Source organism: Hylobates moloch, unplaced genomic scaffold (assembly GCF_009828535.3).
Source record: "Hylobates moloch isolate HMO894 unplaced genomic scaffold, HMol_V3 SCAFFOLD_4, whole genome shotgun sequence".
Classification (NCBI taxonomy): Eukaryota; Metazoa; Chordata; class Mammalia; order Primates; family Hylobatidae; genus Hylobates; species Hylobates moloch.
Genome location: NW_026652279.1, coordinates 8,276,241 through 8,301,402, shown reverse-complemented (window position 1 = coordinate 8,301,402; position 25,162 = coordinate 8,276,241). Strand labels below are relative to the sequence as shown.

General features: G+C 41.1%; 1 long non-coding RNA gene across 2 annotated transcripts in view; it reads left to right on the top strand.

The window, feature by feature from the left end:
* Positions 1-6,670, top strand: part of LOC131383210 (uncharacterized) — a 117,920-nt gene extending 111,250 nt beyond the window's left edge. For both annotated transcript variants that reach the window (XR_009213043.1, XR_009213044.1), the window contains exons 3-4: positions 5,218-5,296; positions 6,575-6,670. This is a non-coding gene — a long non-coding RNA (uncharacterized LOC131383210). The remainder of the gene's footprint in view (positions 1-5,217; positions 5,297-6,574) is intronic.
* The last annotated feature ends 18,492 nt before the right edge of the window (positions 6,671-25,162 follow it).

Genomic DNA, 25,162 nt, shown 5'->3' with positions numbered 1-25,162 from the left:
TAAGAAGTGTGTTTGGCCTTCCCCCATAATTCTGAGGCTTCCCCAGCCATGTGGAACTATAAATCCAATTAAACCTCCTTTTCTTCCCAGTCTCAGGTATGTCTTTATCAGCAGCATGAAAACGAACTAATACAGTAAATTGGTACCAGTAGAGTGAGATGTTGCTGAAAAGATACCCAAAAATGTGGAAGTGACTTCGGAACTGTGTAACAGCAGAGGTTGGAACAGTTTGGAGGGCTCAGAAGAAGACAGGAAAATATGGGAAAGTTTGGAACCTCCAAGATACTTGTTGAATGGCTTTGACAAAAATGCTGATAGTGATGTGAACAATAAAGTCCAGGCTGAGGTGGTCTCAGATGGAGATGAGAAACTTGTTGGGAACTGGAGCAAAGGTGACTCTTGTTATGTTTTAGCGAAGAGACTGGTGGGATTTTGCTCCTGCCCCAGAGATTTATGGAACTTTGAACTTGAGAGAGATGATTTAGGTTATCTGGTGGAAGAAATTTCTAAGCAACAAAGCATTCAAAATGTGACTTGGGTGCTGTTAAAAGCATTATGTTTTAAAAGGGAAGCCAAGCATAGAAGTTCAGAAAATTTGCAGCCTGACGATGTAGTGGAAAAGAAAAACCCATTTTCTGGGGAGAAATTCAAGCCAGCTGCAGAAATTTGCATGAGTTGCAAGGAGCCTAATGTTAATCCACAAGACCACCACAAGACCATATGTCTCCAGGCCATGTCAGAGACCTTCATGGCAGCCCCTCCCATCACAGGCCTGGAGGCCCAGGAGGAAAAAGCGGTTTTGTAGGCTGGGCCCAAGGTCCCCGTGCTGTGTGCAACCTGTGCAGCCTAGGGCACTAGCCCTAGGCTCAGGCTGTGGCTGCAGAGAGTGCAAGCCCCAGGCCTTGTTAGCTTCCATGAGATGTTGAGCCTGCACAGAAGTCAAGAACTGAGGTTTGGGAACCTCCACCTAGGTTTCAGAAGATGTATGGAAATGCCTGGATGCCCAGGCAAAAGTTTGCTGCAGGGGCAGGGCCCTCATGGAGAACCTCTGCTAGGGCAGTGCAGAAGGCAAATGTAGGGTAGGAGCCCCCACACATAGTCCCTACTAGGCCACTGCCTAGTGGAGCTATGAGACAAGGGCCTCTGTCCTCCAGACCCCAGAATAGTAGATCCACCGACAGCCGGCACTGTGAGCCTGGAAAAGCCACAGACACTCAATGCCAGCCCATGAAAGCAGCCAGGAGGGAGGCTGTACCCTGCAAAGCCACAGGGGCAGAGCTGCCCACGACTATGGGAACCCACCTCTTGTATCAGCGTGACCTGGTGTGAGACCTGGAGTCAAAGAAGATCATTTTGGAGCTTTAAAATTTGACTGCCCTGCTGGATTTTGGACTTGCATGGGCCCTGTAATTCCTTTGTTTTGGCCAAGTTCTCTCATTTGAAATGGCTGTATTTACCCAATACCTGTTACTCCCATTGTACCTAGGAAGTAAGTAGCTTGCTTTTGATTTTACAGGCTCATAGGCAGGAGGGACTTGCCTCATCTCAGATGAGACTTTGGACTGTGGACTTTTGGGCTAATGCTGAAATGAGTTAAGACTTTGGGGGACTGTTAGGAAGGCATGATTGGTTTTGAAATGTGAGGACATGAGATTTGGAGGGGCCAGGGGCAGAATGATATGGCTTGGCTGTGTCCCGATTCAAATCTTAACTTGAATTGTATCTCCCAGAATTCCCACGTGTTGTGGGAGGGACCCAGAGGGAGGTAATTGAATCATGGGGGCCATTCTTTCCCATGCTGTTCTCGTGACAGTGAATAAGTCTCACAAGAACTGATGGGTTTGTCAGGGGTTTCTGTTTTTGCTTCCTCCTCATTTTCTCTTGCCACCGACATGTAAGAAGTGCCCTTCACCTTCCGCCATGATTCTGAGGCCTCCCCAGCCTAAGAATGTGGAACTGTAAGTCCAGTTAAACCTCTTTTTCTTCCCAGTCTCAGTTATGTCTTTATCAACAGCATGACAAGGGACTAACACAAATGGTGTCCTTAGAGGTCAATGAGTTGTCACATGAAAAATGCTTAACACAGCATCTCACACATAGTAAGCACTATGTTCATATTATAATTGTCCTTGTTATTACTAAGTATTACATCTGAGAATGCCAAGTGTCTGATGAACAATTTTTTAAAAATCTTTTTGTAGAAATAGGGTCTTGCCATGTTGACCAGGCTGGTCTTGAACTCATGACCTCAAGTGATTCTCCTGCCTCGGCTTCCTAAAGTGCTAGGATTACAGGCATAAGCCACCATGCCTGGCCAAACAATTTTAATGTCTAAATCTTACCCGAACACCTGACCATCCTTCAGAGGTGATAGCAACAGCTGAGTGGGCATTTTATGTGAGCTAGTGATAGGGGAATGAATTAGCAATACTACCTTTATCCATTCTTACCAAATTCCACCGTTGTTTAGGGAGATAACCAGGTGGCTTGAACTCATTTTTCCCAGAACAACAGTGGCATGATGCCAGCAGGCCCACTGTAGGTGTGTCATTGGTAGAGGAGCTAATTCCATAAGAAACATGCCTCCAGTCTTCCAGTATTCATGATTTCTTCACATGGTTACGTGTGGATCCAGACGGTCTGTCTAGCATCCTGTATGCCTCTGCTTCACATTAGATCTTAACTTTATCAAACCAATACCAGGAAAGATATCATGAAGTTCTCAGTGTCCACATATTCACTGGATAGAGAAGCCTTCCTCAGAGCCTGCCGTCTTCCTCTTTGTCTTTAAAACCTCATCTGTTGTCTGAACATCTGTATGCAGCTTTGACATGAGGCATTTGGGGATTTGAGTTGATTTCTGAAGCTAAATATCCAGTGGGACCTAGGTGAGTTACTTCATGTCACTACATTTCCTCATCCTTAAAATGCAGCCCTCTTTTACAGAATCAAATTTTTTTTTTTTTTTTTTTTTTGAGACGGAGTCTTACTCTGTCGCCCAGGCTGCAGTGCAGTGTCATGATCTCAGCTCACTGCAGCCTCTGGCTTCCAGTTTCAAGTGATTCTCCTGCCTCAGCCTCCTGAGTAGCTGGGATTACAGGCATGCACAACCATTCCTGACTAATTTTTATATTTTTAGTAGAGATGGGGTTTCACCATGTTGGCCATGCTAGTCTCAAATTCCTGACCTCAAGTGATCTGGCCACCTTGGCCTCCCAAAGCGTTGAGATTACAGCTGTGAGCCACCATACCCAGCCTATAGAATCAAATTCTGTCTGGTTCTTTTCCATTCCTATTCAGTTATTTAGTAATAAAATCAATGTTCCAGCACATTTCAAGGCTTCATGCAAGTGGATTGCACTGACCTACACTGGTCCTCAGCCAAATTTTATGCTCCCTTTTCATAAATACCTGAGTAATATTTAAACCCAAGAAGGCAGGGGAAAAGCAACAGAGACCCAAAGGGAGTCAGCCAAGAACCTATGTGAGTTTTGTATTCGGACTGGTGATCCTACCATCCTGGAGCATAAACCTTAAACTGCGGATCTGTTCTTTTTTGTAGACTCCACACCGGACAGCTTGACAACCACTTGAATGTCCAGGTCTCGCTAGGCAAAAGTAGTCCAATGTGCAATGAGGTGTCCTGTCTTGTGTAATGTTCAAGAGCTTGGCACCAGCATGTCTATTTTCACCCTTCCTGGAAGAAATCAACCCTTTTCCCCATCTACCACTCTCAGTCTCAGGCAACAGGCTGCACACTTCCCCTAGTCTCGACAAAAATGTTAGCAAGAAGTGCGATCTTGAAGCCTTCCTTTACATCGGCCTGTCCTCTTTTCACTGTTTCTCCAAATACATTATCCATGTGGCCCTGAAAAGTGGAGACTGCAGGAGGACTTTGGATGGCACCTAGATAACCTTTTCAGTATGAAGTTCCTTTTCAGATTAAACATTTCAGATTTTTTAAGGTGAAAAAAATAATTATAGTGATACAGATGAGTTTTCTTTTCTTCTTTTTTTTTTCTTTTTAGAGATGAGATCTTGCTCTGTCACCCAGGCTGAAGTGCAGTGGCACAATCAGGGCTCACTGCAGCCTCGACCTCCTGGGCTCAAGTGATCTCCCCACCTCAGCCTCCCAAGTAGCTGGAACTACAGGTGTGTGCCACCACACCCAGCAAATTTTTTTTATTCTTTTTTTTTTTTTTTTTTGTAGAGACGGGGTCTTGCCATATTGCTTGGGCTGGTCTCAAACTTCTAGCCTCAAGCAATCCTCCCTGATTAGCCTCCCAAAGCACTGGGATTACAGGCACGAGCCACCGAACCTTGCTGAATTTTATTTTTTTATCGTGAGTTAATTCCAGTAAAAACAATGTAATCTGAAGTAACTTTCCTAGTAGCCAGAATCGATGGAGTGCTGGGATGTTCCAGGTAGAGCTGGCAGGGCTTGTGTAAGCACCCTCCTCACATCCCTCCATGGTGGATAGCACTATTCTCACTTCACAGATGAGGAAAGTGAGGCTCAGAGACAGTGAAGCAACTTGCTCAGTTATTGTATCAGAGCTGCCTTCGACTCTGCTACTCTGCTCTTTTTTTTTTTTTATTTTATTTTATTTTTATGAAATGGAGTTTTGCACTGTGGCCCAGCCTGGAATATGGTGGCACAATCTCGACTCACTGCAACCTCTGCCTCCCGGGTTCAAGTGATTCACCTGCCTCAGCCTCTCAAGTTGCTAGAATTATACCACCACACCCAGCTAATTTTTTTTTTTCTGTATTTTTAGTAAAGTTGGGTTTCACCACGTTGGCCAGACTGGTCTCTAACTCCCGACCTCAAGTGATCCACTCACCTCAGCCTCTTAAAGTGCTGGGATTATAGGCATGAGCCACTGCGCCCAGCCTATTCTGCTCTATTGATACACTCACTTTAAATTGTTAATCATTGAAATGAAGCTCCAAAGCAATGGAATTAGGACTCAGCGGGTCTGTTGTTGGCCCGGGAATCTGTATATTTACCTTATCTCAGCAGGTGCTGCTGCACCTCTCTAGGGAGATGTGTGAGAGCCTCCAAACCAGATCATCATCACAGTCCCCTCCAGATGGAAAAGACGGCAGCAAACATCATCGATGGAGCACAGTGAGCCCTGGACACCAAACTGGGCATGTACTGGGCATAAACTCGTCCTTTCCTGTCCAGTCACAGTCTCCCCCTTTTCCTTCCAGGAAAAGCCCCAGATCCTTCTGGCCTCCACCCAGCAATCCTTCTCTAGAGAAGCCAGGATTCAGCGGAAATTCAGCAACGGTGAGCGCTTGACTTATTCCCCTAGGGTTATGGCGCATTAGTCACCCCATAAACATTTCATTTTATTTAGCCATATTTTATAAGCTGGCACATTATCAGAGCTGTCTCTCTCTGTTGCCACAAGTGCCACTGTTTGAAAGTACCCGTAAGACCTCTTAATGTTATGTCCCTCTTGGCTTCTGGTAAAACATGGGCATATACAGCAAAAGAAACTAGGGAAGGCAGATGCTGAGTTAGCCAAGAGTGCTTGCAGAAACCCCTTGAAGAAGGAAATATGTGTGTCATTCAAGTGCGGTGTAATTTTCAAAGGATGTTACCCTAATGACTTGCATAGAAGTGCCTGGGGACCCTGTTGACCACACACATGCACAGACACACCCACACACCTGCACTCAAGAGAGGGTGATTCTGTCAGTCTGGGCTAGGGCCCTGGAATTAGCATTTTAGCGTTTCATTGCAATATTAATGTACAGAAAAGTACAATGTAGACACCTCAATTAATTTTCACACCCATACAACCAGAACCCAGATCAAGAAACAACACTGCCAGCACCCTAGAAGTCTCTTTTTTTCCCTTTATGACTACTTCTGTCCAACAGTTACTGTTTTGCTTTTTTTGTTTGTTTTTGTAGTATTTTTGTTTTTTTTTTTAAGACGGAGTCTTGCTCTGTCACCCAGGCTGGAGTGCAGTGGCACGGCACGATCTCCACTCACTGCAACCTCCGCCTCCCAGTTCAAGCGATTCTCCTGCCTCACCCTCCCGAGTAACTGGGATTACAGGTGTGTGCCATCACGCCCAGCTAATTTTTGTATTTTTAGTAGAGACGGGGTTTCACCATGTTGGCCAGGATAGTCTCAATTTCCTGACCTCATGATCCACCTGCCTTGGCTTTCCAAAGTGCTGGGATTACAGGTGTGAGCCACCGTGCCTGACCCCAACAGTTACTATTATTCTAATTTATAACCCATGCATTAGGTTTTACCAATTTCTGTATTTATAGAAATGGAAATATATATTGTATACCCTTTGATGTCTTACTTATTTTGCTTGACCTTGTATTTGTGAAATTCATCTATGTTGCTGCCAGAGTTACAGTTTATTCTTTTTCAGTGCTGCATAGATTTTTTATTGTGAATATAATGCAATTTTTAAATTTATTCTAAGACTGCTAATGGGCAATTGGATAGATTTCAGTTTGCAGCTATTGTGAATAGTGCTGCTATGATCATCCTGGTACATGTCTTTTGATAAATAAATGTACACTGTTCTATTTCCAGGGATGGAATTGCTGGGGGAAATCATCATTTTTAACAGGCACCTCAGGAAATGCTGACTCATGCTGACATTTAAGGACCACACAAATAGACAAACAAGTAAGTTGCCATTTACCAAGATTATTAATCAGGCTTGGCTTACACATCAATACAGGAGATAAAAATTGTGTCCACAAAACCCTTACAGTCTTATTGAGAAAACAAAACTTAGACTCACTAAGTATATATGGAAGAAAACATTGTACACAAAATAACTCAGAGAGCCAGTCCAAATATTCTTGTCTAGAACAATATACACATATATAGAACAAAGTTGCAACGTAACTTCCTATAGGAAAGACCCTCATTATGTTTCGTTTAGTTTGGCATAAATAATGGGGGGTTTTGTTTGTTTTTTGTTTTGTTTTGTTATTTTTGAGAGCGAGTCTTCCTCTGTCGCCCAGGCTGGAGTGTGGTGGAGCGATCACAGTTCACTGAAGCCTCAAACTCCCAGGCTCAAGCTATCCATCCACTGCAGCACCCGCCCTTGCCCCCTCCCCAAGTAGCTGGAACTACAGGCGCATGACACCATGCCTGACTAATTTTTCTATATTTGTAGAGATGGGGCTTTGCTCAGGCTGGTCTCAAACTCCTGGGCTGAAGCGATCCACCTGCCTTGGCCTCCCAAAGTGCTGGGATTACAGGCATGAAACACCGCACCCAACGATGTTTCAAAAATCAAATGATGTCACTTAAAGTCTTTGTTTTTTGTGTCTCTTGAAAAATTAAGCTCTGGCAACACTGGGTCCTCATTCCTGAATGGCAGTGATTGGCTGGAGCTGAGCAACAGCTGTCTCTTTAGATGGGACATGTGGTCTCCAGGGCACCAGACCCCCACCAATCCTTGTTGTCTTACCCTGGCCTCCTTCCCTCATTTGCTGCTAGATTCTTGTGGGTATTTGGCTTTCTAGTCCCTGGTCTAGGGAATTACATTCTTTACACGTTTTCCTGTACAATACTTGAGTCCTCACAAGAACCCTGCAGGTCCTCCGGGGCCTAGTAAGATTATGCCCGTTTAGGGGCTGAGGAAATTGAGGCTTCAAGAGTGATTGAACAAAGTGGCATAACTAGTAAATGGCGGTTTTCTATTTCCTAACCCAGAGGGCTATTTGGAGAAATATTTTTAAATCGTATATGTGCTTTTTTTATGTTAAGTATCAACTGAAATAAATCAAGATAAGTGCAACAGGATGTTCATAATAAAGTTCAGTGAATTTTTTCTTTTTTTGAGGTATCAGTAAGGGAAAAGCTCTGTGGACTAAAGTGGTCACAGACACATTTCCCCCAAGGATGCAGGAATTCACCTGAGCTGTGACAGATGATCGGGAAGAGGGAGAGGGCGATAGCATTCCGAACAGGGGCTCAGCTGGAGCAAAGACAAGGTATGAGAAATAGGCAGGTCTGAGGTGGAGATGCACAAGACAGAGGCTCAGAGGTATAGTGGGAACTGAGTCTCCTTACAGTTGCTGGCTGTGTTGCCTTGGGCAAAGGGCCCCACCTTGTTGCTTCTCTAGGTTGCTTTAAAGGTAAATCCCTCCCTAGGTTTCTAGAGGACTAAAGGAAACAACGTATGCTAAGTTAGTTGTAGTTTATTCATCCTTATTAGGAAGAATAGCACAGTACTGACTGGCAACCACATAAGAAATGATCATTATTGTGCTCTTATTATCACCATGTTGATGGCTGCCTCTCCAGAGGTTGGCAGCACGACGAGGAAAACTGAGTAGCCCCCCAGGGAATCTGATCTTGAAGCAAGATCTTCACCTGTATGCCATACCCCTCAACCCTACCCAAACCCCACTGCTCCTTAACTGTAGGTGGTGGGTGTTTTATCTGAACTCTCTTCTTCAATATTACTCTTTAGTTTGCTCTTGAAGTCACTGTTAAGAAGCATCATCCACTGGGTAAAATACATTAAGACAAAATCTTCTTTTAGATGCACCCACTTTGGAGCTTGTGCTGTCATGAGTCTAGTAGGCTTTGATGCTTAGGACGGGAGGTCATGTGGTATAGTGGAATTAGAGTGGACTCTAAGATCTGACATAGGTTTGATTTCATGAACATCTCGCTGTATAGCCTTGGGTGAGCCTTTGAACCTCTCCAGGTTTCAATTTTCATTGTCTACAAAATGAGAAAAATAATACCAACCATTCAGGGTGACTGTGAAGATTCAAGATAAGTATATAAAGTGGCTGTCACATAGTAGGTGCTCAGCTCATTGTCATTATCGTTGATCCGGTGTAAGACCTGTATCCGAAGAGCCTATGAATTTACTCATACTTACTTTTCCGGGACCTTCTCCAGGCACAGGCACAACATTGTAAATACACTAGGGGCTCAGTCATATCAGCTGACTTTCTAGTCCCATCTGTGTTGCTTAAAAAGCTGTGTGACCATAAGCAAGTCCCCTAAATCATTTAGGTCTCAATTTCTACATCCATGGAATGGGGGAGGGACCCTGTATAAACTCTACCGTTAAGATTTTTAAAAGGCTACATGTAACACAAAAAGAACAAATAGTATTTTTTCATTTTTATTTATTTATTTATTTTGTTTTTGAGACAAAGTCTCACTCTGTTGCCCAGGCTGGAGTGCAGTGGCACGATCTCAGCTCACTGCAACCTCTGTCTCCCAGGTTCAAGTGATTCTCCTGCCTCAGCCTCTCAAGTAGCTGGGATTACAGGTGCCCGCCACTACACCCAGCTAATTTTTTGTATTTTTAGTAGAGATGGGGTTTCACTGTGTTGGCCAGGCTGGTCTCAAACTCCTGACCTTGTGATTCACCCACTTCGGCCTCCCAAAGTGCAGGGATTACAGGCGTGAGCCACCATGCTGGGACAATAGTAAATTTTTAAAAGAAACTATTTTAGGCCACGCACAGCAGCTCACTTCCGTAATCCCAGAACTTTGGGAAGCCATGGTGGGTGGATCACTTAAGCCCAGGAATCCAAGACCAGCCTGGGTAACATGGCAAAATCCCGTTACTACAAAAAAAATACAAAAGTTAGCTGGGTATGATGGCACGTGCCTGTGGTCCCAGCTACTCAGGAGGCTGAGAGGGGAGGATCATCTGAGCCCAGAAGGCAGAGGTTGCAGTGAGCTGAGATCATGCCACTGCACCCCAGCCTGGGAGACAGAACAAGACCCTGTCTCAATGGAAAAAGAAAAAAAAAAAAACAAAACCATTTTACCAATAAGAAGTCCAGAGCAGTAAGGAGGTTGCAGGATCATTTCCCAGACTCAGCAATGTCACTGAGGAGGTCGGTGTTTTTCCTGTCTTATCTCGGCCATCTTTTGTATTAATGACAAAAAGCTACTGCAGCTGCAACCATCACATTTTTCCCCAAGAATATCCAACGCCGTAAGGAAGGGCAGTTTCTCCTCATGCATTTTTTATATCAGGGATAAAAGGGTTTTTTCCTCCCAGGATTTCTCTTGAGCTCACTGGCCACAGTTTCACCACCTGGAAAAAGAAATGGAATTACCATGATTGGTTTAGATCAAGGTGTCTAAAACATGGTACTATTGACATTTTGGACAAGGTTATTCTTTATTGTGGGGAGTGCCTTATGCAATATATGAAGCATCCCCGGCCTCTATCCACTAGATGCCAGTGGCAACCCCTTTGATAATAAAAAATGAAAATAAAAAAGTCTCTGATATTGTCTAGTATCCCTGACAGGGCAGAATGGCCCCAGTTGAAAACCACTAATTTATATTAATCAGCACTTAATCCTCCCTGGAGATGAGGAAGGATAACCTTCCCAAAACACACAGCAAAACTAATACCTGACACCATTAGGGTCCTGCCAGCAAGGAATAAAGGAGAAGGCTTGAGAGGAACAGAGAAGGTGACACTTGGCTCTGTCTGATACAAGTGAGGAATTGGTAAAACAACTAGAGATACCCATTCTGGAAGCAATACGATTTCAGATAAGAGAACTGATAGCTAATTCCAAATGTTGGTGGCACCAGCCTATGGAAGGAAAGGAGAATAGAATGAACACTTACTGAGGATCTCAGTTACTCATCCTCTGCTGGATTCTTTATATGAATTTTGCTTTCAATTCTGAGAGCACTACAGTGAAAGACTAAGCTTGCGTCATTTGACTCCTGGAGGGTTATGACCAGGGAGCGGGCAGATGCTACATTCACTTTTTCTTGTTCCACAGACCCCTTTGGTAGCCTGGAGAAGTCTGCTGGATCCCATATTAGAATAATGTTTTTAACTGCATAAAACAGAATATCAGTACTTGTACTTGTTTCAGTATAGTGAAAGGACACAGGTGAGTTTTTTTCTCACCAAGGACTTAGGAGGAATGGTTGGAGGGATTCAAGAGGGAATTTGTTTCGTCTGAGTTTGGACCTTTAAGAACTCCTCCAGTTTATTTGTTTTAATTCTTATTTTTCTTTCCTTTTTTTCTTTTTAAATTGGAACAGGGCCTCACTTTGTCACCCAGGCTGGAGTGCAGTGGCACAATCTTGGCTCACTGCAACCTCTGCCTCCCGGGCTCAAGTGATCCTCCCACCTCAGCCTCCCAAGTAGCTGGGACCATAGGTATGCACCACCACACCCAGCTAATTTTTTGTATTAATATTTTTAGTAGAGATGGGATTTCACCATGTCACCCAGACTGGTCTGGAGCTCTTGAGCTCAAGCGATCCACCCTCCTCAGCTTCCCAAAGTGCTGGGATTACAGGCGTGAGCCACTGTGCCCAGCTAGTTCTTACTTTTCTTTTTTTTTTTTTTTTTTTTGAGATGGCGTCTCGCTCTGTCACCCAGGCTGGAGTGCAGTGGCACAATCTCGGCTCACTGCAAGCTCCGCCTCCCGGGTTCACGCCATTCTCCTGCCTCAGCCTCTCCGAGTAGCTGGGACTACAGGTGCCCGCCACCTCGCCCGGCTAATTTTTTTTGTATTTTTAGTAGAGATGGGGTTTCACCGTGGTCTCGATCTCCTGACCTCGTGATCCGCCCGCCTCGACCTCCCAAAGTGCTGGGATTACAAGCGTGAGCCACCGCGCCCGGCCTCTTACTTTTCTAACTATAAAATTAATGTACCCTGATTGAAAAACAATGAGAGAATATAGAAAAGTATAGAGTGTTCATATTCCCATCACCCAGAAACAATCACCATTGACATTTTAGTAAGCCCTTCCAAACTTGTGTATTTTTATACATATATACATATGCACAGGGATGTATATAGAGATATACTTTTTTCACCAAAATGGAACACTTCATAATTATTTGTAACCTGCTCTGTTTCATTTAGCAGTTCAGGAACATTTTTCCGAGTTAGAAACTTTTATTCTCGACCGGGGACAGCAAAGTATACTCCACAAGCCAAATCAGGCCCTCTGCCTGCTTTAGTAAATAAAGTTTTATCAGAAAACGACCATGCTCATTTGTTTGCATGTTGTCTCTGACTGCTTTCACATTACAAAGAGGAGAACTCAGTAGTTGTAACTGAGACCGTATGGCCCACAAGTCTAAATTTTTACTATCTGGCCCTTTATAGAAAAAGTCTGGGGATCTATAAGCTATATCATGGATTTTAAACCTGAGGGTTTATGAATTTGGGTTGAAGGGGAGATTACATCTTTATTTTTACCAATTCTAACTGAAATTTAACATATCTTTCAAATTATTGGTATAGACAATAAATCACAGTCGTGTTAGCAGCACCTGTGAATTTGTCTCCACTAAAAACCATAAGTATTAATATACCACGGAGAGTTTGTCACAGGCATCTTGATGTATTTATGTTTACCACTACTTGAAAATTATAATTATTAGACCTGTTACTAGATCTTTTTATGTTATACCTTTAAAAAGAAGAATCAGCTGGGCACTGTGGCTCACAACTGTAATCCCAACACTTCAGGAGGCCAAGGCAGGGGGATCACTTGAGACCAGGAGTTCAAGACCAGCCTGGGCAATATGGCGAAACCTCATCTCTACCAAAAATACAAAAATTAGCCAGGTGTGGTGACACGCACCTGTAGTCCCAGCTACTCGGAATGCTGAGGTGGGAGGATGGCTTGAGCCTGGGAGGTTGAGGCTGCAGTGAGCCGTGATTGTACCACTGCACTCCAGTCGGATCCTGTCTCAAACGAACAAACAAACAAAATCACATTTATTAATATATTAAAAAAATTTTGGTATTCTGATTATTTTATTTCCACGTATCTGTTTTCTTCACAATCCTATGTATTCAGTTTTACGCCATTAAACACATTATTCTGAGAAGACATTGATTACATTTCTCCAGATTGCCAAAGGGGTCCATGGAACAAGAAATCGTTAAGAATTTCCAATCTAGGTAATTTTTCAAGACTGTCTGTTATTTCACTGTTGTTGCTATTTAATCAATACATAGGCTATTTCCAATGTATCATTCCTATTTTAAAATATATTATTGTAATTATTTTATAATAAATAATTATTATAATTGTTTTAAAATAATTTTTTAAATCCCATGAGGTATGCAAATCCATATACTCTTGTCTAAGTAAATATTTACTTGGGATAAATTCCTTCAACTGAATTATTGGATCAGTGGTGAGACCCTTTTTTGAGTTCCTTGACACATGTTGCCAAGGTTTTTGGTTTTTTTTTTTTTTTTTTTTTTGAGACAAGGTCTCACTCTGTTGCCCAGGCTCAAGTACGGTGGTGCAATGAGGACCCACTGCAGCCTCAGCCTCCCACCTCAGCCTCCCGAGTAGCTTGGACAACAGTCACATGCCACCAACCTGGCTAATTTTTTGTATTTTTAGTAGAGGTGGGATTTTACCGTGTCACCCAGGCTGGTTTTGAACTCCTGAGCTCAAGCAATCCACACACTTCAGTCTCCCAAAGTGCTGGGATTGCCAAACATTTAATAGTGACAATGATGATGGCGGTGGTAGTGATGATGATGATATAAACATGGTACTTAGTATATGCCAGACACTATTGTAAGCATTTTTCATGTAATACCTCATTTAATCTTCTGAGAACACCATAATTATACCCTTTTGCAGATGAGCAGACTGGAACAGAAAAGTAAGCTCTCCTGGCCGGGCGCGGTGGCTCACGCCTGTAATCCCAGCACTATGGGAGGCTGAGGCAAGCGGATCACGAGGTCAGGAGATCGAAACCATCCTGGCTAACACGGTGCAACCCCGTCTCTACTAAAAATACAAAAAATTAGCCAGGTGCGGTGGCGGGCACCTGTAGTCCCAGCTACTCGGGAGGCTGAGGCAGAAGAATGGCACAAACCCGGGAGGTGGAGCTTGCGGTGAGCCAAGATCATGCCACTGCACTCCATCCTGGGTGACAGAGTGAGACTCCGTCTCAAAAAAAAAAAAAAAGAAAAGTAAAGTAAACTCTCCCAGAGTCACACGGTTACTCAGGCAGGATAGCCTCATAAGTCTCTACTCTTCATGAGACGCTCTGAAAACCCACTGCAAAGGAAGCTGAGATATGAATGACAGGTAGGAGCCAGCCCTGACAAGACCAGGCCAGGAGAGTATCCCAAGAGAAAGAGAACAAGGAGAGGGCATGGTGTAGCCAGAGCTGATGGGCAAAGCCTAGATTGGATAGAGAGATGGGAGAGGAAGCCCAGATCACGTAAGGCTTTGGGAAGCCATTGATGGGTGCTGACCCAGGAAGTGGTGGAACCTGACCAGCATTGTGGAAACAGCCCTCTGACTGGTATGGGGATTATTCCCAGGGAGAGGGCAAGAAGAGAAGCGGGACATCCCATTGAGAAGCTATTGTGAAGGCCCAGACTGGGATAGAAGTGGGCAGGCCATGCCTAGTCATCAAATTTGTGATATATTTGAATACAGAGCCAAACACTACTTTTCATGGTATATCTTCAGTCTTTTCTGATCATGGGATCTTCCTCTACTTCCTTTCAAAATATGTTTCTTTCTGAGGGATTTTAAGATTTTGGCTACAAAATACAAAGTGGAATACACATTTTAAACTTATCTGATAAATTTGATGTCTAGACCATCACTATCCAACAGTAATATACCACAAGTCACATATGTAAATTTAAATGTTCTAATCGTGACATTAAACAAGTTAAAAGATACAGGTGAAATTAATTTTAATAACATATTTTATTGTTAAATATTACTTAAATATATGACCCAAAATAGTATCACTTCAATATGTATTTAACACTTAAAATTAGTAATGAAATATTTTACATTCTTTTTTCATACCGAGCTTTAAAATTCTGGTGTGTAGGCCGGGCGCGGTGGCTCACGCCTGCAATCCCAGCACTTTGGGAGGCCAAGGTGGGTGGATCACCTGAGATCAGGAGTTCAAGACCAGCCTGGCCAACATGGTGAAACCCTGTCTCTACTAAAAACACAAAAATTAGCCAGGCATGGTGGCTTGCGCCTGTAATCCCAGCTACCCAAGAGGCTGAGCCAGGAGAATCGCTGGAACCCAGGGGGCAGAGGCTGCAGTGAGCCGAGATTGCATCACTGCACTCCAGCCTGGGCGACAGAGCAAGACTCCGTCTCAAAAAAAAAAAAAAAATTCCGGTGTGTATTTTACCCTCACAGCAAATCTCAATTTTCCTTGAGAGCTTGTAGTATTTTGGCTACAAAATACAAAGTGAAATACATATTTTTATATTCATCTGATAAATTTGTTCTGTCAGGAACATGACCGTTCCACAGAAACATAATTTGTCACGTATGTCATTTTAAATGTGCTAGTAGTGACTTTTAAAAGAAACAGGACCAGCCATATTTCATATGCTCAATAGCTGCATATGTCAAGCAACTACTATGTTGGACAGCACAGCTCTAGAACACTCAATTCATTCAAAATAATAACAAAAACCTAAACCATCTAGAAATAATTCTAACAAGCAATGTATGGAAGCTATATATGTTTTTAAAATGGGAGGATTGCATGAGACCAGAGTTTGAGACCAGCCTGGGCAATATAGTGAGACTTCATCTCTATAAAAAAATTTTTAAAAAGTAGCCAGTCTTGGTGGTGCACACCTGTAGTCCTAGCTGCTGAGGCTGAGGCAGGAGGATGGCTTGAGCCCAAGTGTTCGAGGTTTCAGTGAGTTATAAGGCAAATCTATAAGAACTTCAGACAGATTAATGGTCACCTGGGGCTGGGAGTGATGGTGGAATTGGGGGGGTGCTGCCTAAAGGATAGGGAAATTCTTTTGGAGGTGATGATATTGTTATAAAACTCATGTAATAATGATTGCACAACTCTGTGAATGTACTACAAACCATTTGATTGTTTTCTTTAAGTGGGTGAATTATAAGATACATGAATTATATCTCAATAAAGCTTTTCAAAGAGAACCCACATATTTATCTAATAATCTAAGACAAGATCGTGAGTCATGAAGACTAATAACAGAATGTACCTGATAATAGAAAGCCTATGAGACAGGAAATCAGAATCCCTATGACCATATGAGCTACTTGTCCCTTATCTATAAACAGTACCTACCCTACCTACTTAACCACACAGTTAATTGGGATGATCACATAATAAATTAATCTTTCAAGTAAAAATGTATTAATCACCTACTGTGCACCAAGCGTTGCTCTGGGTGCTGGGATGTGGACACAATAGTGAACAAAACAAGTGTATATTATGCTCTCAGGAAGTCTTTCCTAGTATTGGCAATGGGCAAAAAATAACTAAACCAATACTTGCAATGATTTTTTGGGTATGACACCAAAAGCACAGGCAACAAAAGCAAAAATAAACAAGTGGGACTACATCAAACCCAAAAGCTTCTACACAGCAAAGCAAGCAATCAACAAAATGAAGAGGCAGCCTACAAAGTGAGAGATAATATTTGCAAACCACGTATCAGATAAGGGGTTAATATCCAAAATATATCCAGGAACTTACACAACTCAATAGCAAAAACAAAAACAAAACAAAACAAAACAAAACAAACAAACAAACAAAAAAAAAACAATTAAACAGTGGGCAACTGAATGGGTACTTTTCCAAAGAAGACATACAAATGGCCAATAAGTATATGAAAAAAATGTTCAACATCACTAATAATCAGGGAAAGGCAAATGAAAACCACAATGAAATGTCACATCATACCTGTTAGGGTGACTGCTGTCAAACAAAAATAAGAAATAGGTGTTGGCAAAGGTGTGGAGACAAGAGAACTCTATACACTGTTGGTGGGAATGTAAATTGATACAGTCATTATGGAAAACAGTATGAAGCTCCTCAAAATATTAAAAACAGAACTACCATATGATCCAGCAATTTCACTTTTGGGTATATAACCAAAGGAAATGAAATCAATATATCAAAGAGACACCTGCACCTTTGTGTTTATTGCAGCATTATTTATGGTAGCCAAGATACAGAAAAAATCTAAGCATCCACTGAAAGATGAATAGATAATAAAAATGTGGTATATATACACAATGGAATATTACTCAGCCTTAAAAAAGGAAACCCTGCCATTTGCAACACCGTAGATGAACTTGGAGGACATTATGTTAAGTGAAATAAGACACAGAAAGACAAATACTGTATGATCTCACTTATATGTGGAATCTTTAGAAAGTCAGGCTCATAGGCCAGACACAGTGGATCGTGTCTGTAATCCCAGCACTTTGGGAGGCCAAGGAGGAAGCATTGCTTGAGGCCAAGAGTTCAAGATCAGCCTGGGTAACATAGTAAGACTCCAGCTCTACATTTTTTTTTTTTAATTAGCTGGCCATGGTAGTGCATGCCTGCAGTCCTAGCTTCTTAGGGGACTGAGGCAGGAGGATCACCTGGACCCAGAAGTTCAAGGTTGCAGTGGGCTATGAAAATGCCACTGCACTCCAGCCTGGGTGACAGAATGAGACGCTGTCTCTTTAAAAAAAAAAAAAAAAAAAAAAAGTCAAACTCAGAAATGGAGACTAGAACTGTGATTGTCAGGGGCTAAAAGGGGATGAAAATGGGGAGATGTTGGCCAAAGAGTTCAAACTTTCAGTTATCAGATGAATAAGTTCTGAGGATCTAATGTATAGCTTGCTTACTATAGTTAATGATATTGTTCAATAATACTGTATTATTTACTTGAAATTTGCTGGGAGAGCACATCTTAAGTATCCTCATCACACACAAACACACACAAGATGGTAACTTGCATGGTGATGAATGTGTTCATTCACTTGATGGGACTAATCATTCCACAGTGTATATGTATATCAAATCATCACATTATATACCTTGAATATATGCCATTTTTGTTATTTATGCCTTAATAAAGCTGAAAAAACAAATATATTGGATGATGATAAGATGATAAATGAAAAGTAAAGCTAGGTAAGAGGTGAGAGAACAATGGCTGGGGACAGTATTATATACACATAATGTCACATGATACATGGGGTGCTATTCAGAGAAGACCTCAGTGATGAGGTGGCATTTCCGTGATTTGAGAAAAATATGTCAGCAGGCTTTATAAGCTGCAAAATATTAAGGAATATTTATTGTTACTGCCATGAATGATATTAACATACCTGTGCGCACTGTGAAAGACATAAATATAAATTTCAGATTTCTCCTTCCTCCACAAATATATCTGTTGTGGACTCAATTGTATTTCCCCAAAATTCATAGGTTGAAGCCCTAATCCTCAGTGGGTCTCTGCAAGATGTGGAGAGGATTCAACCCTGTTCTGCTGACTCCAAAGCTCTTACCTATTATTTTACTGCTGTTGACATTTACTTATATTTCCTTTCCATATTTTTCTAAGCATATGTATGACATGTAATATAACATTAAACTTGTAATATATATTTATGTCCTGCCATTTAAAAATAACATTGCATCATAAATAATTTCAAAGGCCCTTTTGTAGTTTTATAATATATATTAGACATAAATTTCTTATCGAAATTGATTATAGTTCTTTTTTTATGTTGTTACTTTTATTTGGGATGAAATCTACTTTATCCACTGCCTTTTCTAGCTAGTTATTGCTGCTATGCAAAATGTTACCAATTTTTATTTACATCATATCCCAGCAATTTAGTAACCTATCTTATAGGTTAGTAAGAACTTCTTCTCATTCTTTCCAATACTATTTCTCATATTTTTATTTCATATATTATTGGCATTGGCCAGAGCATCCAGAACAATCGTAAATCTAATTTTAATGGGAATATGTTTTGCTATTCAACGTTGTTTACTGCTGATATGAGATAAATGTTCTTTACACACTGAGGAAACAGACTACTCTTCATATTTTTTCTAAGAAATTTTTATTAGATATGAACTTGATAATATTAGGTGCCTTTTCTACGTTTATTAAACACTAATTTTTATATTAAACCTTCTGAAGTATCACATGTATAAAACTTCTTTGAAATACTAATATAATCTGTACTTGGTTATCAAAAATGATTAACATAACGTTAAATTTTATTTTTTAATGTCTGGCCTTATCTCACTCTGGAAAAGTTTATGTAGTCAAGATAGGAATTATTTATTTTGTGATGGTCTGAGACCTCATTGGCTTGGCCTTGGAAGCTACTTTAGAGATAATTTTTTAACAAATAGTTCAATTTTCATCCGTGATTATTTGGTAGTTTTATGTTCTCACAAAATATCATCCATGTCTTTCAAATCCTCAAACGTATTAATAGACAGAGGACATCTGTTTTTCCTTGCTGTTTTTCATTTGAAATTTCTTTTATTCTGTTCTCCCTCTTTTTCTGGGTAAAAATTTTACCCAGGTTTACCCAGACAAATCGTGAGATTTGTCTATTTTACTATTTTTTTACTGTTTTCCTTTTAAAACTTATCTAATTATTTATCAATTAAATTGTTCTTCATTTCAAATCCACTAACTTTTGCTCAATATTTATTATTTTTCCTTCTATTTTCAATGCCTATATTTTATCACTTTGATAAGTTCTGTATTGAACATTCACTTCATTTATTTTTGTACTTCCTTAAGCCAATATATTGCTAAGCAAAATATATTGCTCAGAGTTTGGTTTCGCTGGTTTTCTGAATATATTCTTTTTACATTAATTTCTAAATCGTCAGAAATCATACTTTTTATTTCTCTTGTGACTCAGTATTTTTGGGGAAAGTTTGTTTGTTTGTTTATTTTGAGATGAGGTCTCACTCTGTCACCCAGGTTGGAGTGCAGTGATGTGATCTCGGCTCATTGCAACCTCCACTTCCCCGGCTCAAGCAGTCCTCCCACCTCAGCCTCTCAAGTAGCTGGGACCACAGGCGGACCCAAGCCTGGCTAATTTTTTGTATTTTTGGTAGAGACAGGGTTTCACCGTGTTCCGCAGGCTGGTTTCAAACTCCTAAGCTCAAGCGATCCACTGATTTGTCCTCCCAAAGTGCTGGGATTACTGTTATGAGCCCCATCACACTTGGACCTATTTTTATTAATTTCTAAAATTTCTTTCTTTTTTTTGAGCCTGGGTCTCACTGTGTCACAAAGGCTAGAATGCAGTGGTGTGATCACAGCTCACTGTAGCTTTGAGCTCTTGCACTCAAGCCATCCTCCCGCCGCAGCCTCCCAAGTAGCTGGGATTATAGGCACACGCCACAAAATGTGGCTAGTTTTTTTTTTGCTTGTTTGTTTAATTTAGAGCTAGGATTTCACTATGTTGGTCAGGCTGGGCTCACACTCCTGAGCTCAAGCAGTTCTCCCACCTTGGCCTCCTAAACTGATGGGACTACAGGCATGAGCCACTGCGCCTGGCCTAAAATGTCTTTCTTACACTTTTGTTATTCACTTCTAATTTTATTGCACTGTCTTCAGGGCATTCGATCTGTATTTTCATTTGGGGAAGTTGTTTTCTCGCTGTGCTAACATATAGTCCATTTTTATAAAAATTAATGGGTGCCCCAGAAGAGGATATAGTTTCTAGATACAAATATACATATTAAATCTTAATTTATTGTTCAAATTTTGTCCTCTATGTGTATCTTTTAACTACCAGATTTGTAAACGTATGTGAAAAATGTTTCAGAAGCTCCCACAATTACCTTTTATCCATTCTTCCTTTTTTTCTGGCTCTTTGATAAGCAATACATGTACATTACTATTCTACCTTTGGTGTGAATTTTAAATTTTATCAGTATAAAATTGCCTCTTTTGTCTCATTAATGCTTTTTTTGCCTCAGATTCTACACTGTCAGAAAATAATTTTCCCACCTCTGTGTTCTTTTCATTTGCATTTGCCAGAAAAATCTTACTCATTGTTTTAAGTCTAATCTTTTCTCTTTAATTTCCTTGGGGAGGGGGGTGGGGGTGCATTTTGTAACCAACATACTATATTTTGTTTCTTTTCTTTTAACTGGTGTCAGCTACTAGCAAAGAAAGTGTGTTTTAATTTCTTTTGAGGGAGCAGGCTTCACTGTTTCATGAGAAGTGCAAGTTGCTTTCCTAAAACTGCACCATTTGACTTAGTGAAAATTCTTCTGATGCTCTACATCCGATTGTCTGTAGGGGCTGGTTTCTATATTTTTCTCAGCTCTCATTAAGTATTTGAGTGGAAGTTGGCAGATACTGTGTCAGGGCCTGCAAGCGGTTGCCATTTTAAATTAGGCCAAGTTTTCATGCTTCATAACTTAACAGAAGAAACAAGTTGCTGCTGGAAGTAAACTCTATCATGTGTTCATCTTTGTGTCACTTACTAGATTCAATTTCCACCCAAGTGAGCCTGATATAGAACTAATACTAATTCAGTTCTGTTTCACAGGTATTTATTGGCCTGCCAAGCACTGGGCTAGCTTTCATTTATTGATTCCCTTTTCACAAAAATGTATTGAGCACTCACTTGTGCTAGGCACTGTTCTGCACCCTGGGGATAAAGTAGTGAACAAAACAGTGTTTATACCCTTGAGGAGAATACAGTACATTGTAGTACCAAAAAAAAAGCAATTTAAAATAAATATATAATTCTATATATGTGCCATATGGAAAAATAAAGCCCAGTTAGAGAACAGAGAATGACGAGAAGAGGAGGTGGCTGTTTTAGATGGCCAGCGGAGTGACGTTGGAGCGGAGACCTGAAAGAAGTAACGGAGCAGCCACGGGAGATCTAGGGCAAAAAGCTCCAGGCAGAGGGAGCAGTACTATGACCAAGGTCCTAAGACAAGAACAGGCTGCGGTAGGGAGTGAACTGTGTTCCTCTGTGTCACTCAATCAGGATTCAAAGCCCTGCACAGAAGTAGCTGAGCTCGGGTTCACGTGCTCCCACCCTGGCATCCAGGCAGAATGAAGAGGAACAACCTGTCATCTCCCTCTGACTTTTGTAATAAGAGAGGGAGCACATGCAATCGGTGACTCCTCCCAAATTAGAACAGCAGTTAGCTGCTAAATAAATACAGTTCGTTCCTTTGGCTGCTCAACTTAGGTATATATTTTTTAAAAGTTTCTGGTTAACATTTTGCCACCAAATCTCATCTTGATCTCATCCACTTCCCAGAAGAAGGCAACGCAAAATCTCTTTGGTTCCTGTATCCAACCTAAAGTCTGGGATTTCTGCATGAGGACCATTCTTCTAATTCTTTTGGATCTCATCTCAATATTATAAGCCCTGTGGACTCAACCGTAAACTTAACCGCAATAACACACCCTATATAAAAATAGTGTGGGGAAGAAGGAGAAGGGAAATCAACAAACACAAACACACATAAATATGCATGCATTCTATTTAAAACATATATGTAAGTAAATATAAAATATTAAAGTGTTTTAAATGGTTTCTATCCTAAAATGTTTTAAATTATCTCTTAAATTTAAAAAGCAAAATATAAATTAAAACTGACAACTATCAAAATTTTAAATCAAATTATTTAAATAAAGCTGAATTTTAAATTTAATTATCCGCAGCTCTGGGTATGAACTGCTGCTTGGGATAAATTTGATTAAAAGAAGTTACAACAAGAACAAAAACAAAAAGGTCTAAGTTTAGCTACTTCATCTTTTAAAGGATTTAAAATATTTTTGATGTAAAAAAAAAAATTTAGGTCACAAAAAACAACATGTGAAACATACCACAAAAAAGGCATTCCAATATGCAAGGAAACTAGATCAAGGAAACAAAATCCTTTATATGACTGGAATTTTCCAAAGTAACTGAGCTATTTCACATTTCCACAGGCAATGCGTGGGTGTTCCAGTTTCTCCACATCCTTGCCAGCACTTGTTATTGTGTCTTTTTTATTACAGCCACTCTAGTGAGCATGAAGTAGCATCTTATGGTGACTTTAATTTTACATTTTCCTAATGTCTAATAATATTACCACCTTTTCAATTGCTTATTGCTCGTCGGTATATTTTCTTTGGTGAAATATCTATTCAGATCTTTTGGTCATTTATTTATTTATTTACTTATTTTTGAGACATAGTCTTGCTGTGTCACCCAGGCTGGAGTGCAGTGGCGCAATCTCGGCTCACTGCAAGCTCCGCCTCCTGGGTTTATGACATCCTCCTGCCTCAGCCTCCCAAGTAGCTGGGACTACAGGCACCCAGCACTATGCCCGGCTAATTTTTTGTATTTTTTAGTAGAGACAGGGTTTCACCATGTTAGCCAGGATGGTCTTGATCTCCTGACCTTGTGATCCTCCCGCTTTGGCCTCCCAAAGTGCTTAGATTACAGGCATGAGCCACCGTGCCCGGCCTGGTGATTATTTAATTGGGTTAATATTGAGTTGTAAGGACACAACCCCTTTATCAAATAGATAATTTGCAAATATTTTCTTTCACTGTGTGGCTCATCTTTTCACTTTACAATGTCATTTGAAGTGTATAAATTTTTAATTTTGATAAAGTCCAATTCATCCATTTTTTTTCTTTTACGTGCTTTTTTCTGTGCTTTTGGTGTCCTGTCTAAGCTTTTTAATTTATGTTCAAGGAAGACAACATAATTTTGCCTTAAAAATATGTAGTAGATACAGTTTTCTTACCTTTCCACCAATTCTTGATAAGCCTTATATGATGGTGACAACGCTCTCTTCCTAATCTAGAGTCTGCTTTGCAAGGGAAAAATAAATCATTGGGGAAAGCGTTTTGCTATCAGTGCAGACTAAGTCTGCAGGTCATTGAGTTTCTCCATTGAGTTTTTGCCTGTGTATCATGCATTGTCTGTCCACACCTACTATCTGACTTCATGGGTAACTTTGCACCACTGGCTTAGTCCTGTAGCACACAAAAATGCTCCATTTTGAAAGCAAAGATCACACTTCATACGTTCGGCCTCAATGAACCGAAAATAAGACAAAGGGAGATGAGAGACAGTAATATTTAGAGCGCACGTGTGGAGTCAAATAGTCTTTGAGTTCCCGCTCTGCCACTTACTACTGACAATGAGAACTTGGCCAAGTTATTCACTGTCTCTAGACCACAGGTAGTCCTTTCATAGGCGGGTAACAGTTATAGTCAGGCTAGGCTAGCCCTGCACATACTATGCCTTCCATAAACGTCAGTCATTGTTGTTACTGTAATTATTATTGCTGTCATTAATATTTAACTGAGACAGGCAAGAAAGAACTCCCAATTGTCAACTTTCAGAAAGTTCTTTTCAATCTAGATTTTTTTTTTTTTTTTTGAGATGGAGTCTCGCTCTTATTGCCCAGGCTGGAGGGTAGTGGCATGATCTCAGCTCACTGCAGCCTCTATCTCCCGGGTTCAAGTGATTCTCCTGCCTCAGCCTCCCCAGTAGCTGGGATTACAGGCGTCCTCCACCATGCCTGGCTAATTTTTTTGTATTTTTAGTAGAGACGGGGTTTCACCGTTTTAGCCAGGATGGCCTCGATCTCCTAATCTCATGATCTGCCCGCCTCGTCCTCCCAAAGTACTCGGATTACAGGCGTGAGCCACCGCGCCCGGCCTTCAATCTGGATTTTAAAGATACATAGCTCACGTCTGTAATCCTAGCATTTTGGGGGCCGAGGTAGGAGGATCGCTGAAGCCCGGGAGTTCAAGATGAGCCTGGGCAACATAGGGAGACCCCCCTCCCCATCTCTAAAAAAAATTTTTAAAAATTAGCCAGGAATGGCGGTGCATCTCTGTGCTCCCAGCTACTTGGGAGGATGAAGCAGGAGGATCCCTTGGGCCCAGGAGATCAAAGTTGCAGTGAGCCGTGATTGCGCCACTGCACTCCAGCCTTCGTGACAGAGTGAGAACTTATCTCAAAAAAAGAAAAAAGGAAGAAAAAAAGATACGTAGGAAATCAGAGATATTTCTTGCTGCTCAAAATGTAGTCTGAGGATCAGCAGCACCAACATCACCTGGAAGTTTGTTAGAAATGCAGAATTTCAGACCCCACCTTACTGAACAAGAACCTGCATTTTAACAAGATGCCTAGGTGATTTTTGTGTGCACATTGCAGCTGGTGAAACTCTAGAATCTCTCTAGTGTGGTAGGTGGAGAGGTTGTGAATGCTCTGACCTACTGCTTTATCTCCTTAAACTCCACCCACCATTCCCACCATTCGAGTACTAAACAACCCTCCCTTCATTCGGCTAACGCTCTTCAAGGAGCTCGTGCTTTGGCTTGTGGCTCTCTT